The sequence below is a fragment of the Cynoglossus semilaevis genome, chromosome 14 (genome assembly GCF_000523025.1).
Source record: "Cynoglossus semilaevis isolate Cse_v1.0 chromosome 14, Cse_v1.0, whole genome shotgun sequence".
In the NCBI taxonomy this organism is placed as follows: Eukaryota; Metazoa; Chordata; class Actinopteri; order Pleuronectiformes; family Cynoglossidae; genus Cynoglossus; species Cynoglossus semilaevis.
In genome coordinates, this window is record NC_024320.1 from 12941341 (window position 1) to 12942322 (window position 982).

The window sequence follows — 982 nt, forward strand, 5'->3', positions numbered from 1 at the left end:
AAGAGCAAAAACACTTCATTTTAACAACATAAAAACATAGAACCACTCCTTGGTTTTTTATTAACTCACTGAACGGAATCTAGAAGCTAGTTAGCTAAGAAAAAGGCTGCATGTAGTTATTTTATACAAAAATCTACTGTAACCAGATGAAAAAAATATATTATATTTCATTCAGTCTAATGAAGAGCAAACAATAGGACAAAAGGCAGTAAAAATCTAAAAAGAAATGGGTAATAGGACATTCTGAAATAATGGAACTTCACAACACTTCCACCTGGTGGTGGTGTGAGTGTAAGAGTGAAGTTGTGTTTGTACCTGTGTGATGTCTGGAGGTAACTCAGTGGGTCTCCTGTCACGCTGCTGCTCAGAGCCTGGGTGTTTGTAGCCAGGCTGTTTCCTCTGGCAGGGGGACAGGGCCCTGGGCCCCGGCTGCTGCTGAGGAGGGGCCGGAGTCATCTGCAACATCACCACACCACCACCAGGCGGTGGATGCAGCAGTCCTGAACACACACAGTCCATTTGTTTGTTTCTTTTCTTTCAACTCAATTTTTTTCTGTTATGCCCCCCCTTAAGGACAGAAATGTTTTCACCCCCTCCTGCCAACCCACACCTCCACGATTGAAATACTCTTGAGAACCTGATAACATGTAGATTTTTATCTGAACAAACCACTGTATGAGTTGCTGCCACCTAGTGATTGGAGGCTTGTTATCATTCAAGCATTACAGCAGTGGTACACTTATGTCCTCACTTCACCTCACTATTTGAGAAGTACTTTACAACCCACTACATTAGAGTACTGTTAATCAGTACTGGTGCTTCTCTCTGTCTGATGGTTAACTCCATGTGGAGTTCCTCAGGGCTCCTTTCTTGGTTCTATTTTCTTTATCAATTCCATGCGTTTTCAAGCTCAGAATATAAAGTTTTACAACATCTGATATCATATCAGTACTGACGCCACAAAACTCCTTATTTGAGTGTC

The 982-nt window shown here is 41.9% G+C and overlaps 1 protein-coding gene across 10 annotated transcripts in view; it reads right to left on the bottom strand.

Annotated features, from left to right (window-relative positions):
* LOC103389685 (R3H domain-containing protein 1) overlaps positions 1–982 on the bottom strand; it is a 40757-nt gene that overhangs the window by 2164 nt on the left and 37611 nt on the right. The window lies entirely within an intron of this gene.